We start from the raw sequence: 16,371 nt of genomic DNA, 5'->3' as shown, positions 1-16,371 counted from the left end.
ACAGTTCTTTGAAATCTTCCATTCCGTTTCTGGTTTAGTTTCACATTCTTAATGATGTATTTGATAAACAGAAGTTCTTAAACTGCCTAAGTTCTCATTTTTCAATTATGGTTAGTGTGTTCAGTGTCCTCTTGAAGAATTACTTGTCTACTCCTAAAGCATAAAGATATTTTCCAATGTCTTTTTCGAAGAGCTTTATTATTTATCTTTTTTACTTAGACCTGGTCTACTTGATTGATGTGTGTGGGGCGAGAGGGGTGTTAAGTGGGGTCAATGTTTATTTATTTTCATATAAATATCCAATTACCCAGCACAATGTATTGAAAAGACTATTGTTTCCATTCTTCCTTGCACATCAACTTCGTTAGCAATGAGGTGACCCACATCCCTGTGCCATTAACATATTGTACTATCCCTTAATTACCACAACTTTATAATAGGTCCTTTCATTGGTTATTATGGGTCTCCAGCTTGGTTCTTTTTATTAAGCAAAGGTCTCCACCTTGGCTACTGTTGGACATCTACATTTCTAAATGAATTTTAGAATGAGCTTGTTGATTTACACACACACACAACCACAGAATTTTTATTGGGGTGTACTGAAGCTATAAAGCACTTTGTTAAGAACAAACATCTGCTATAGAAATAAAAAATGCCCACAATTTTCCATTCCTACCTACAGTCATCCTTTTGCTACAAAACTTTGCAAATCATCCTGCCAAGATACAAAGTCTATTTATCCAATGCCTAACTCTGGGCAAGGCCTATGGCTTGCTTTGGATCACAAAATGCTGTGGAAATGATATTGTGTAGTGTTATGGTCAGGCTTTAAGAAGGCTTGTGTTTATTCTCTCTCTTTTGGAACCTACCAAGCCACCATATGAATAAGCTTTAGGATAGCCTGCATAAATATGGGAGACAAATGGTGCTATGACATCTGTTTCCCAAATTAAAGCCAGAAATCTCCCAGTATGTGACTGAAGTTATTCTGGACCAACTACACTCCAGTTAATCCACCAGAGAATCAAAAATGCGTATGTGAGACCAGTCAAGATCACTTGAGCATGACCTAAATCAGCAGACTTTTCCCTAAGACAAATAAAGTCATGAGTAATAATAAGTAGTTGTTATTTTAAGTCAGTAAATGTGGGAGGAGTTTGTTACACAATAATTTCTAACAAAATATAGTCACAATATTGTGTCTTTCAATCCATGAACATAGTATTTCACTTTATTTTACTTTTTAAACTTCTGTCAACAGTTTGTAATGTTCAGTAAAGAAGTCCTTTGATTTTCTATTTGTTTTGTAATTTTAAATACAATTGAAATTTATATTATTTTTTAAATTAATTTTCCAGATTTTTTTCCAGTCTAGGTTATAAAATTGTTTTTTGCATATTGAACTTGCATTTTATGACTATGCTAACACCATTTTATAAATTGTAATAATTTGCCTGTAGAGTCTTTGGAATTTTTTATTTCACAGTATTATTTTCTGAGAATAATGACAGTTTATTTCCTACTTTCCCAACTCTTATTCCTTTTTCTTCTTTTGCTTGCCTTCTTGCACCATCTAGAGTATCCAGCACAAGTTTGAAAAGAATTAGTGAAACAAGCACTCTTATGACATTCCCAATCTCAGGGAGAGATCTTTTAATATTTCACTATTAAATACTATTTCTCTAGAGAAAGACAAATATAATATATTGCTTATGTGTGGAATCTAAAAAAATCGTACAAATTAACTTATTTACAAAACAGAAATAGAGTCACAGATGTAGAAAACAAACTTATGGTTACTGGGGGGAAAGGGGTGGGAAAGGGATAAATTGGGGGATTGGGATTGACATATACATGCAACTACATATAAAATAGATAACTAATAAGGACCTACTGTATAGCACAGGGAACTCTACTCAATACTCTGTAATGACCTATATTGGAAAAGACTCTAAAAAAGAGTGGATAAAGGTATATGTATAACTGATTCACTTTGCTGTACACCCGAAACTAACACAACATTGTAAATTAACTATACTCCAATAAAAACTTTTTTAAAATTGCATAAAACTACAAAAAAAAGATGTCTCATAATTCTTTATTAGAAGAAGAACATTCTCTTCCATTCTTACTTTGGGACATTAAAAAAAGTTTTTTAAATGCTCTCTGAATTTTTCAGGCACAGTAACTGAATCTGTCAATATGGTCATATAACTTTTCTTCCTTTTTATGTTAACATGATGAATTGGACTGACTACTTTGCAAATATCACTCTGGCATGCCTGAAATACATTCCACTTTATATGATGTATTTTCCTTTTAAATATTTTTAAGTTATTTTTGTTAAAAAATTTTATGGTTTTTATACCTTTATTAATGAAAGAGACTGGTCTGCAAGATCTCATTGATGTGATGTCCTTGTTAGGTTTTGATATCAAAGTTATACTGGTTTCTTTTCTTCTAATCTCTGGAAAAGTTTATATAATATAGGTGCTGTTATTTCCTTAAGGTTTAGAAGAATTTACTGTTGAAGCCATTGAGTCTGGGGTTTTCTTAAAAGGAAAAATTTTAATAAAAAATACAATTATTAATACCTACTAGACTTAAAATTATATATTCTATCAGTTTGAGTAAATATTTTTGAAAAAAATTTCTATTTCATTTAAATGTTCTAAATTATTGGCTTATACCTGTTTAGAATATAATTTTGTTGTCTTTTTAATTTCTGTAGAATCTGCAGTGATGTTCACTTTTTCTGATATGAATAATTTGTGTTTTTTCTCTTGTTTCTTGATAAAGTTACACTGAATTTATAAATTTTGCTATTCTTTTCATAAGGCAAATTTGCATTTGAATTTTTTGTTAGAAATTTTATGTTTTACTAATTTCTACTTTTATTTTTATCATTTTCTTCCTCATTCCTTCATCTTGTTTTCTCTTCTTTCTCCAGATTCCTGAGGTTGAAGATAAGATCATTGATTTTCCACCTTTCTTCTTTTCTAAATCTCACTCTAATCACTAATTTACCTAAATCTCACAAGTTTTAAAATGTTGTATCTTCACTATCATCCAGTTTAAATGTTTCTTAATGGTGGTGTGACTTCTACTTATAGCTCATAGACTATTTAGACATTATTTTTTAATGTCCAACTACTTACAGACTTAACATTTTTATTACTAAATTTTTATTACTAAATTCTATTGTGATAGTAGAATATACTCTATCAAATTCTTTGATATTTGTGGAGGTTTTATTTATGTTCCAGTGCATGGTCAATTTTGGTAAATATTTATTTATGAGCACTATGTTTATTAGGTCAACTTTGTTGACTCTTTTCTAGATCTCTGTCATAGAATGTTTGTCTGCTTTTTCTATTAGCTATTAAAATATCAATGTTAAAGTTTTCTAGTATGAAATTGAATTCATTGATTTATCCTTGTGGTTCTTTCAGTGTTTGTATTATATATTTTGAAGTTATGATATTGAGTACACAGAAATAGGATTGTGATGTCTTCCTAGTAGAGGTACTGTTTTAATATTATAAAAACATCCCTCTTCATGTGTAGTAATTCATCTTGCTTTCAATTATACTCTCCTGATATTAGGATAGCCACACCAGAAGTATTTGTAAGCATTTGCTTAGCATTTCTTTTCCTTTTACTTTCAGTCTTTGTGTCAAAAGCATGTTTATGTATATAGCCTAGCAAACATAATCTGTTATTTGAAGTATTCAGTGAATTTACCACTGTCCTTGTTGCCTGCTATCCGCTGCCTTGAAAGCCAATGTTTCTTTTTTCTTTCATTTTTTAAAATAGTTTTAGGTAGGAGAGTAAATTTGGTTCCTGTTATTCCAGTTGGCCAGAAGTACACATTTGTTGATTATCTTTTAAAGAGATTTATAAGAAGCAGAAAAAAAGTCTAAATTTATTCATATTATTACCACTTCAACTGGAGTATAAGTCCTTCAACCTTGTCTTTCTCCTTCAATATTGTCTATTCTTTGCAGTAACACACTGTCATGATTGCTGTAGTTTTATAGTATATTTTGAAGTTGTGCAATGTCAGTCTTCCAACTTTGTCTTTCTTCTTTAATATTGTGTAGTCTATTCCAGGTCTTTTACCTCTCCACAGAAACTTTAGAATCAGTTGGTCAATATCCACAAAACAACTTGCTGGGATTTTCATTGGGATCGTGGTGAAGGTACAGAACAATTTGGGAAGAAATGACTTCTTGACAACATTGAGTCTTCCTCTCCATGAACATGGAATATCTCTCCATTTCCTTAACACTTTGATTATTTTCATCAGAGTTTTGTAGCTTTCCTCCAATAGATATTGTACATATTTTGTTACATTTATACCTAACTATTTCATCTTGGAGTGTGCTAATGTAAATGGTATTGTGTTTTTAATTTTAAATTCCATTTGCTCATTGCTGGTATACAGAAGTTGAATGAAGCTGGAAGTCATTATTTTTCTTCAGGCTTTAGCAGTAGTCTAATGTGCATTTATCACACATGTGGCAATATAGGAGAAAATAAACATGAGCTGACTATAGCCAGCAGAAAACCAAAGGCCCCTTTGCAGCTGTGAAGCCAGGAAGCATCTAAAAACAGGCTCCAATGGGCACAAAAGCAGCTTCTTTTAAGTTCCTGATCTTTCATAACATTTCTTTCTCTATTACTTCTAACAAACATCCACCCTAATAATCTACATTAACTACTTCCCTTAATGAAATATCAACAGTGGTTTTGTTTACTGACAGAATTCTACCTGCCATAGTATTCCATTGATGTGTGATGAACTGTTAAATAAATAAATGAATTAATGAGAAATAAAAGAAGGAGCGAGAAGAGATTAGAAGGAGAGGAAGCATTGCAAGAAGGTTGGAAAAAGAAGATGTAGGAATTTGTCTATTACTATTGATTTTCAAAGCACTTTGAAGAACCTTTTCTGATAATGCCTACTTTTGTATGGGCTGTCACGATAAGATTTTGACAATTCCATAATAGTTTGAATTTCTCTCTTCTATTTTAAGCTTAGCAGTGTAAGAAAAAAAACTTGTTTTCTGATTTGGTAATTCCCTAGCAGTTGTTTTCTGATTTGGTAATTCCCTAGCACTCTACAATCAAATTAATCATGAAAATTGCAAATTTGCAAATGAAAACAAAAAATGCTATCTCATTAAAGTCACTGATATAATTTAGAATATCCACGATAACAATATATATTTTTGTTTACATCACCAAATTACTCCACTGTTTTCAAAGTTGTCTCCAGTGACTAACACACACAAAATATCACATGTACCAAAAACTAACATCAGAAATATTTCTATTTCCCATTTAAATCTGATTTCTTCATGTAGAGAGGATGCCTTGAGACAATCATAAATGTTAGGTACAGCCAGGGTGTTACTACATTCTTTCCTGCTGGCTTGTGTTTGATGCCCTATCTTCACTCTATTGGCCTTTACAAGCCACAGTGTTTCATGTGATTTCAAAGGGTTTTGATTTTTACACTGTTTCCTTCATTATCAAACGACCTAACAATCAAACATGCAGATTTATAGATGTAATTAAATGAAAAGTTTCAGCAACAGCTACTGCCACTTTATCTACCATGGCCAGGTTTATTTGCTGGGGACATTTTTAATTTGTACCTGAAATTATCATTTGAGCTAAATCAAAATCATCTTCTCTTCCTTCTCTTCCCCATCCTTGTCCTCCTCCACTCCCCCCACTCCTTCCTTTACTTTGCAATATAATTTTAAAATAAATGAAAAATATGCAGATTGCAAAATGTTAAACCTTACCTTTACCACGTAGATATATGATTGATAGATAGATACATAGAGAGAGAGAGAGAGATGATAGATAGACAAAAAAGAAAATTTAAACTCTCCTGACTCTTCTTTGCTTCTCTCCCTCTAATGGAGATGATGGTGTGTGCCTACCAAATCCATTTTCAGGACTGAGGCTTTCATTCCCCCACTTGCTGGTAGTGTGAGTGCTGAGGTCTCCAGCTGAGTCCCTCGCCAGGAAATGCCCTTGGACAAAGAGAACATTCTGACAAATACTTGTCATTTCAATGTTCTTCTTTATACTTTCATTAGGTATCACTTAAAATAAATACTATTTCATATTTTATATTAAAATATAAATACAAATGGTATCAGGTGGCATTGATTCTTCATCAACTTCTATTTTTGTACAAAATGATGTTTGAGAGATTTAACCATAACGACCTATAGCCCAGTTCTTTTCTCATTTTTACCATTTTGTAATATTCCATTGTGTTAAATGTCACTATTTGTACATCCATTCTCCTATTGATAGAAATATGAGTTGTTTACATTTTCCTTTGTATAAAATGCTTTTATGAATATTCTTAATGTGTGCATATCTTTACCTTTTAGTCAAATTTATACTCCCTCCAGCAGCAGAGCAATCTTTTTGTTGTCCCACGATGCCTTCACACTCACTTGATGTTATGCAAATTTTAATCTTGATTGGGATATTTAATTCTTCTTTTCCCCTCTACAACTTATCTTCTCTTTCTCGTTACTTAATTACTTACCTTTAAAATCGTAACATACATATTTACCTGAAGTCTTAACACAAAGCCTCTAACCTCTTCCTGAAGTATAGTTTAGCTGGGTATACAACTCTAGGTTAATGGTTATTTTTTCTCAAGACTTTGAACACAGCTGTACTCCTCAGGCTCCTACCATCATTGTTCAGAAGGCTGGGCTCTTTCTAGTTTTTCTTCTCTCTGGCTGCTTTTATGTTTTCTCTTTTGCTTTGAGTTTTTAAAGTTCAACTACAATGTATTTAAAGGTAAATTTCTTTTTTTTTTTTTTTCCTGCTTGGCTTTCATTTGGTTTACTGAATCTAAAGATTACATCAGTTCATCAGTTCCAGAAAAATTTTCTAGTATGACTTCTCCAAATAGTCTTTCTCCTTTATTCTTTAAATTCTTTCCCTCTGAAATAGCAATAAAGTTAGGCTAGATCTTCTCTTTCTAGCTCTATGTTGTCCAGCCTCTCAGATCATCTATTCCTTTGTCTCTCTTTCATGTAATTGTTCTTAAATCTATGCTTCAGCTTACAAATTATCTTCAATTTTGTCTCTTCTGCTATTTTACAGCAATGTCTATTTTTTTTTTTTTTGCGATACGTGGGCCTCTCACTGCTGCGGCCTCTCCCGTTGCGACACACAGGCTCAGCGGCCATGGCTCACGGGCCCAGCCGCTCCGCGGCATGTGGGATCTTCCCGGACTGGGGCATGAACCCACGTCCCCTGCATCGGCAGGCGGACTCTCAACCACTGCGCCACCAGGGAAGCCCTGGGAGGTTTTTTTGTGCCTCTGTTTGAGAGAGATTTCCGTTTGCTACAGCCAGCACCCAAAAGTACTGTCAAACAGAGGCCATTTAAGGTAAACTATCAGATTGGGAGTTTCTGGACCACCCAACTGGTACAAATTTGGATCACTAACCTATGTGAGTCAGGCCTGTCAATACAAATTCTCAGAGGAGAGTTTTTGGTTTGTTTTGTTTTGATTGAAAGTCTAGGATAAGACTGTCAAGTTCCCTTGTCTTCTCTTTTGCTGGTACATGGAATTTTTCTAGTCCATTCCTTCACCAAATTTGTAGATTTTCAAGGGCCCCAGTTTAAGCAGAAACCTCAAGCCCACTCACCTCCTTAGATTGACACCTGCATGATCATCAAACCCAAAGCTCTAGAGAACTGAGATTGGCAGATTCCCTCAGGACTGCCTTGACTTTAGCATCACTTATCACTCGGCTTTTCTGCTACCTCTTCATATGCAGTCCCTGAGAATTTCCATTTCATTCTTCTTTTTCCAGCTGTTCATTTTAAAGGACATTTGTCATAGTTTATCCAGCATTTCTAAATGTTTTGCAGTGGAACAGTTTTCAGGATATCTAATGTGCCAAACTGACAAATAGATGAATGCATGTAAATTTTAAATTTGGGTAAATGATAATAAATTGTTTTCCAAGTGGATGCTTCTAATTATGGTCCTCAAATGAAATATAAATTGACATATAATATACTTCTCATATTGAAAGTGAACAATTTAATATATTAACATATGTATACACCCATGAGACCATTACCACATTGAAGATAATGAACATTTCCACCACCCCCATAAGTTTAACTGTCCTGCATTTTGCAAACATTTTCTCCGGTTCATCACTTGGATGTTTTGTTTTATTTTTTAACTTAGATTATTGTCCTTTTTACTATAATGAATTTCCAATTTGTCTGAAGCTAAATTTGTCAGTCATTTACTCCAGACCTGCTTATTTTTATTTTTAAAGCCCTGCTTATAAAGCCCTACTCTAAGATTATTTATAAACTCACCATATTTTCTTATAATTTTTTGATTTCATTTCTATATATTTACATTTAAAATTTTGATTCTTTTTTTGGCAGCAGCCCAAAACATTCTATATAGTGACAAACCAGATTTTCAAGTCAATCAGGGGCACCAGAATGAAGTCTCATTTAATACAAATTGCTGAATAAATTCCAAATTAAATGAATTGCCTCTTTTGTGGTATTGGCTATCAAATCTTAGAGGAGGTTACAGAGGGTCCCATTTCTTCTAACAACTCTATAGGAAATATATTATTTTAATTCTAATTTGAAATCAATGTTTGGAAGACTTCCTTTCTAATATACACATTCATAAAGTTTGACATCATATCTTATTTTAATTAATTACCTCATTAATTGCTGTTTCATTTCTTAACTGAAAGCTTGATTCAGTCAAGAAGATTTTTGGTGTCGTGTATACAGAAGTAGAAATATAATGTTATACACATGAAACTTATATATTATAAATCAATGTTAACTCAATAAAAAATAAATATTAAAAAAAGATTGCAAAACACCCCAGGCAAAAATAAGAAAGGGAACAGAGTAATTAAAAAATTAAAAGTTCATTGCTCTTTAAAGTGTATCAGCTAAGCAGTGACATATGAGAAAATGTGCTTCTTATTTCCTAGCTGTTGATTTGAAGGTGATGTTTCCACAGTGATTTCTTTCCCTTACATTTCTTTTAAGCCCTGAGCCCTACCTACTCTGGCATAGATAAAAACTTCGCCATCTGAGTAAGTTTCATTTTGACAGGGTAGCATAAAAACTTAAATTTTAAATGGGTAGTAGGTCTAGCCCAGTTAGTGTTCTCATTAGTTTAATAGGTCTATTAGCAAACTCAAAGACTTAATACATCCTGACACACTTTTGGTTTTTTGTTACTCTTTCTGTGAGAGGAGAGATTGAGCAGGGTGGGGTAAGTCATGTAGAACTAGTGGAATGTTATATGTACTTTGGGAGAAGACATGTTGCTGACAGTTACAAACCTCAGTTACACTAGAGCAGAGGGTCCTGTTAAATTAACTTGTAGAAGGAAATGTTTCCCCTCCTACTATTCAGGCCAGAAAGGGAGAGACAGAGGTGGCAAGAGAAGTGGAAAGTGAAAAAATAAATTGAAGAAGAACTGGTGAGACTAGACAAGAAATGAAATAAAATATAAAACAAAGTAAAGAGGGGATATTTTAAAACAAGAAAAAATAAGAACAGAAGACGTGAGAAGTAAAAAGGAATGAGGAGTTAAGAGGTGAGCCAAAAGCATAAATATCGAAGAGAAAAGATAGAAAAAGACAAAAGGAATCAGGAGAGAAAGGGAAAAGAATTGGAAGAGAATTAGATACTAAAAGAAAAAAGTGTGGGTAAGAGGATTAGAAAGCTGAACAGGGGGAAAGAGAGAGTGTGTGTAGGGCCTGGTGTTGTGTGTATGGACACAGATGTACAGCACACTTATATAATCCTCTCTAGTCTATAGGTTTCACCTTTGTTCCCAGATCATTGTAAACACAAACATGGTTAAATTAATAGAGCACTCACAGGCAGTATCTTTAAAGAAAAAAATGTTACAAGATAGTCCTTATGGCGACTTCCCTGGTGGCGCAGTGGATAAGAATCTGCCTGCCACGCAGGGGACACGGGTTCGAGCCCTGGTCTGGGAAGATCCCACATGTCGCGGGGCAACTAAGCCCGAGAGCCACAACTACTGAGCCTGCATGCCACAACTACTGAAGCGCACATGCCTTGAGCCCGTGCTCCACAACAAGAGATGCCGCCACAATGAGAAGCCTGTGCACTGCAACGAAGAGTAGCCCCTGCTCACTGCAACTAGAGAAAGTCCGCATGCAGCAACGAAGACCCAATGCAGCCAAAAAAAAAAAAAAAAAAAAGATAGTCCTTATAAAGTATTTTTTTCTAATTATAGCAAATAAATACCAATTTCTTTTGTTTCTATTTGACCGTAAAGACACTATTTTATGCTAAAGGGGATTGTTTTTAACATCTTTATTGGAGTATAATTGCTTTACAATGGTGTGTTAGTTTCTGCTTTATAACAAAGTGAATCAGTTATACATATACATATATCCCCATATCTCTTCCCTCTTGCATCTCCCTCCCTCCCACCCTCCCTATCCCACCCTTCTAAGTGGTCACAAAGCACCAAGCTGATATCCCTGTGCTATGTGGCTGCTTTCTACTAGCTATCAATTTTACATTTGGTAGTTTATATATGTCCATGCCACTCTCTCACTTTGTCCCAACTTACCCTCCCCCGTCCCCATGTCCTCAAGTCCATTCTCTAGTCAGTCTGCATCTTTATTCCCATCCTGCCCCTAGGTTCTTCATAACCTTTTTTTTTTTTAGATTCCATATATATGTGTTAGCATATGGTATTTGTTTTTCTCTTTCTGACTTACTTCACTCTGTACGACAGACTCTAGGTCCATCCACCTCATTACAAACAACTCAGTTTCGTTTCTTTTTATGGCTGAGTAATATTCCATTTTATATATGTGCCACATCTTCTTTATCCATTCATCTGTCGATGGGCACTTAGGTTGCTTCCAGGTCCTGGCTATTGTAAACAGAGCTGCAATGAACTCTGTGGTATATGACTCCTAAAGGGGATTTTTAACTCACTTTAACTCCTGAGCACTACAGAGCAAAATTCTTCCTTTAAAAAAAAGGAGATTTTAAACTTTTAAAAGTACACAATTTTGTTTAACTTTGCAACTGTACTGATATACATAAAATAAAAACCTAGGGATTTTTTTTCTGTGAATTGCCTTTGCATGTTTTATCCAGCGACAGAAGAGAATAATGTATGTTTCTAATATGTGAGTAGATGTAAAAATAATTCAGAAGAAATATTGGCTATTTTTTTGGTTAGATTTCTGGTGCAAGATTTGTTTTTGCTCCAGCAAATATCTTTTGTTGAGAAGAGCTTTTAGGAAGGGGACATTTCTGTTGCCTCTGCTCTAGGTGTGCTTGATTCACAAAATAGGTGTGTGTATATAAGCTATACATCAAAATAACTAAAAACAAGCCCTATATCTTCATAAATTTCATAAAAGGCATTAGAAATATGTTCTTCTCAGGGAGGGATAGGAAATCTAACTTCTAATTTTGGGTGACACATAGATACATGGATATTTTGCCTCATTGCCTGCTTTATTGAGTTTTAGGCCATATGTTCCTGGCTTTAGTTTACAATATTTATACCACTGGTGAGATGATAAAATTTTGAGCACAGTGTGTTCTATTCAGATTTCATCCAATAACTCATTTTTATTTCAGAATATATTCATCACACTAAGTCATATGATTTAAGGAAAATTTTTATAAACCAGGCAAAAATACCACTCTGAGCTAAGATTACAGAAACAAAGTTTCCTCTTCTATTTGTATAAAAACGAATTAAAATGATAGTATTGAGAATAGAAGCAACATTTATACATTAATATATTTTATCTTTCCTAAAACGTAACATTTGAATATATTTCCTATTCTGGGTTCTGGCATCTGAATTATTTCCTCTCCTACGCGTTTCCATATCCCACACATATCCTCTAGCCCTCATGTTCCACTTAATTGAAAGGCAGAGTGCATGCAAACCAAATGAAGTGCTTAAATCAGCTTGCTCCTCTACTACCAGCTCCAGAAAGAGATGCAGATGCCCTGACAGCAGTTTGGACCAGCGTCTTCCCCATTCATCCTCTGCAGTATGGTAGATGAGCAATTGCTCTGTTTCAGATCACAGAAACTGAATTCTCTGTGGAATGAACAAGCATCACCTCCACAACCACTAGTTTTTCACCCATTACCCATCTGAAAAACCTCTAAAGATCGAAGCCTATAAATGAAGGTAGTCAGCAACGACATGAAATCTACAAGCTGAATTTATTTCATGCATAGTCTAATTTGATTTTTCAGTATCATCACAGACTGTATATGAAATCACACTGGCCTCTCTGAGAAGCTCTAAGTAAACTAATAGTGTTCCCAAGTCATAGAATTTTAGGTTGGAGATGGAAGTGACCTTACGTGTTTTGAAAAATCAGGCCTCAAAACTAAGTTTGCTTGTCGGGCTAGCTGTTAGCTGCCATGAATTCAAATCCAAGACTCCTGATTCTTATTCCACTGCTCTTTCCATTCTATCACATGGTCTTTTTCAAGACCATCTAGAAGGAAAATAACCTGAAATATGAGTTATACTGCCTGTTAATTTTATTTAGTTCAATGTTAGTAAGACAGATTTTTAAATCTAGTTGGTAAGTTTTAACAAATCATTATAGTTCTTTTATTAGCTGTTAACTTAAAATGATCTTCTGTGTCATATTTAGAACTGTCCCTTAATCCATCAGGCTTCTGACCAAGCAGTTTTCATCATATCTTTACTATTTGCAAGTAAATGACAGCAATAAAAAAGAAAACTGGGAGAACATGAAGATAAAAGATAAAGAATTGAAGATAATTGGGGAAACCATATGATAGTGTTATTCATGAAAATCATAAATTTTGGGGTCTAATTAAATCCGTGTTCTAGTCTGGGTTCCCCCATTTACTGCTCGTGTCAACTTAACTATATTACTTAACATCTCTGAACCTCAGTTTTCTCATCTCTGAATGGGGGCAATGAAAGTATCTACCTCACAGAGTTGTTGTGAGTCCTGAGAAAAAGTATACAATACTTAATATAGTACCTGTTACTTAATGAACACTCAAGAAAAATTGGCCAAATCTAAATGTCTCCACGGAGGATTTTTTAAAAAGTCACATCTGGGAACTATTAAGCAATCCCCTCACTTAGGTGTATTCCCAAGATAAGCCGTTTGTAGAACAGCCTTAAAGACCTTCCTAGAAAGTCTTCATCAGTCACCCATCCCAGAGGTCATCCGCTCCAAGTGAGTGAATCACCTCTTTGCTTGGAGAAGAACCTTGGAAAAAGCATCTTCTAACCCACTACAAGTCTAGAAGCAGATTGTGATATATCCCACAGCTAGAAAGAGAAGCCAAGATGAGAAAGTGCTCAATTTGGTGAAGCTTATTTACTGACTCATCCCTGAACAGTTGTGCTTATATTAAAATTCTATATATATATATATGAAATGTACATACAAATGCACACAGATGGGATAAGCATATGGGAGCACATGCACACACGCACACACACACACACATAGAGTGTCAACCGTTTTTAAAGACAATAGAGATGTATATATGTCCATGCCACTCTCTCACTTCATCCCAGCTTACCCTTCCCCCTCCGTGTGTGGTGGGATAGGGAGGGTGAGAGGGAGACACAAGGGGAGGAGATATGGTGATATATGTATATGTATAGCTGATTCACTTTGTCATACAGAAGAAACACACCATTGTAAAGCAATTATATTCCAATAAAGATGTTAAAAAAAAAAGACAATGGAGACATTTCCATCTGCATAGAAAGTTCAGAAGTACTCTTTACTCTTTGGAGTTCATTTTCAGATTTGGGGAGAAATATTTACTTTCCAAATTATGGTTTTCTTTAGCAAATATTTGCTTTTCCCAGGCACATAACTAACAAAACAGCAAAATCAGCCTGACAGCAGGAAGAAGACAATTTAAATTAAACATTTAAGATTGACTTTGAACTCTAGGATGACAGGGAAAAACTAATGTCACTGCTGTATCTATCCCCTAAACCGAGCTCAGTAACAGGCACATAGGTCATTATTAAACATTTTAGAAAATGAACAATGAGGAATAAATCTCCAAGTAAACCTCATTATATATCAATTTGGAGCAAGAAAAGTACTATCATCTCTCCTGCCCTGAGTCAATATTAGAAACTCTTCTTTCTATGGTTTGCTTATTTCACCTAGCATAATCCCCTCCAAGTCTATCATGTTGTCACAGATGGCAAGATTCTCATCTTTTTATGGCTGAATAATATTAAATTGTAGTTTTGATTTGTGTTTCCTTGATGATCAGTCATATTGAGTTACCTTTTCATATATGTGTTGGTCATTTTTATGTCTTCTTTGAAAAAATGTCCATCTAGGTCCTTGCCCACTTTTAATTAGGTTATTTAGGGTTTTGTTTTGTTTTTTGCTATTGAGTTGTATGAGTTCCTTATATATTTTGGATATTAGCCCTTTATAAGATATATGGTTTGCAAATATTTTTACTATTCTGTAAATTTCTTTTTCATTTTATTGATGGTTTCCTAGGTTATGCATAATAATTTTAGTTGGATGTAGTCCCACTTGTTTATTTTTGCTTTTGTTGTGTGTGCTTTTTGTGTCATATACAAAAAACAAAAACAAAAAACCATTGCCAGGACCATGTCGAAGAAATTTTCCCCTATGTTTTCTTTTAGGAGTTAATACAGCTTCCAGTCTTTAATCCATTTTGAGTTGATTTTTTACATATGGTATAAGATAAGGGTTCAATTTCATTCCATTGTGAAAAACCTTTTTTAAATTTTTTTCTGTTCTGTAAATATTAAGGAATTTTCTCTATCCTTATTGCTCTGATATTTTACCAGGTTAAGCTCAGGAACAATCAATCATTCATTCAACCAGTACTTATTGAGTACTTACATACTCTATGTGAGGGTTAGTGGGGATTCAGAGAGAATATAGATGCAACCCATGTTCTCATCATATTTGAACTAGAGAAAGGGAAAGGAAGAAAAAAATCACATAAAGAGGTAAGTTAATTTCAAATAGTGATAAACGCTATGAAGAAAATAAAACAATATAGAGAAAAAATGTTAAGTGGAGAGACCTCAATGTAGCTAGAGTGGTCATTAAAGGCCTCAATAAGAATTGACATTTTATCAAAAGTTGATTGGTTAGGTAAAGACATGAGAATGCATTGGTCTTTTAGGAAAAGACCAATGAGGCGAGAGTGTTATGAATAAGGGGAGAGTGATATCAGAGCTATGGGCCCTAATAAGGAATTTGGGCCCATAATCCAGTACGTGGGAGAACCCTTGAAGGATTTTAAGAGGAATTCAATGATTGGAATTATGCTTTAAAAAATATTTCTCTTAATACTCTTCAAACCAAATACTGTATGGCTAGGGGAAAACATGCAACCATGCTGGAGTTTTTATTTTAAATTTACAACCATAAACCTAATGTTGCCCGCCAATTATACAATATTTCCTAGAGCCACTCTTTTAGATAACATTTTCTATCATCAAATGAATATTCCTGCCTCACTCCCACTTTCAGTTGGTGACTTTTCTATTTCACCATGAAAATGAAAGCCATCAGAAGAGCACTTCTGCAGATTTTCTTCACCCAGTTTATTCACCCATCAGCAGCTGTACCCTATCCACTATCTGATCATACACCTTTGTAAAACTAATTCTTCATTTATATGCTAGATTGCATTTCCCCTTAACTACTCATGGATATCACATAAGCAAGTCTGCCTCTCCTATATTCCCAAATTTTCCTTTCTCTGCTGAAACATGCTTTTAACTCTCCCATCTTAAAAACCTTATCTTGACTCCCCTACCATCTACCACCCCATTTATCTTCTTCCCTTTGCAGCAAAGTCTCTGAAAATATTTGCCTATACTGGCTTCCTCCAATACTCCTTCTAGCCACTCTTAAATCCATTCATAGACACTTATGAACCTTTCCACCACTCCATGTTTTCTTCCTACCTCACAGATTTCTCAGTCTCCTTTGTAGTTGTAGTTTCTCCACTTCTTTCTTAAATCTTAATATTAGAATATTCCAGGGCTCAGTATTTGGCTATCATTTCTTCTCCCCACTGGTGCTGTCATCCAGTCTCATAATTTTAGTTGCCATCATATGTCAACTGTCATATGTCATCATATGTCAACATATGCCATCATATGTCAGTTGAGCCCTTTCTCCTGAATTCTCGAATTTCTCCTGAATTCGACTCTCATATCATTCCCAGCTTCTCATCTGATATTTCCACTTGAATGTCTAAGAGACATCTCAG

The sequence above is a fragment of the Stenella coeruleoalba genome (assembly GCF_951394435.1).
Source record: "Stenella coeruleoalba genome assembly, chromosome: 14".
In the NCBI taxonomy this organism is placed as follows: Eukaryota; Metazoa; Chordata; class Mammalia; order Artiodactyla; family Delphinidae; genus Stenella; species Stenella coeruleoalba.
Note: the sequence above shows the minus strand (reverse complement) of the source record.